Genomic DNA, 398 nt, shown 5'->3' with positions numbered 1-398 from the left:
TTGTGCAAAAACATATTTAGTGTACGTTCATGACCCAATTCAATTCAATTTAAAATCAAAATTTATTTAAAAAATATTGTACTTTCTATTTAATTCTACTATTTACCAGCAAAATTTTTCAAAAATAAATAGGTTTAAGTATTTTTAGTAGTATTTTTGGTGTCCATATTTTTATTAGTATAAATAATTAAATATAGATCATTTGTATTTTAGTTTTACAAAAATTTCGTTTTGGTTTTAGTTTTCCCCCTTTTATTGTCTTAGTTCATTTTTATCCTTGTTATCATAAACATAAAGCTTTTTAAATGGTTGTTATTAATATGGATATAAAGAATAATATATATCCTATAAGCTATATTTGACTATGCTTGTGTTTGTGATTATTTGGATGTGATTAA

This window comes from Arachis ipaensis, chromosome B05, assembly GCF_000816755.2.
Source record: "Arachis ipaensis cultivar K30076 chromosome B05, Araip1.1, whole genome shotgun sequence".
Taxonomy (NCBI): Eukaryota; Viridiplantae; Streptophyta; class Magnoliopsida; order Fabales; family Fabaceae; genus Arachis; species Arachis ipaensis.
The sequence above is the reverse complement of the archived record's forward strand: the minus strand, read 5'-3'. Positions refer to the sequence as shown.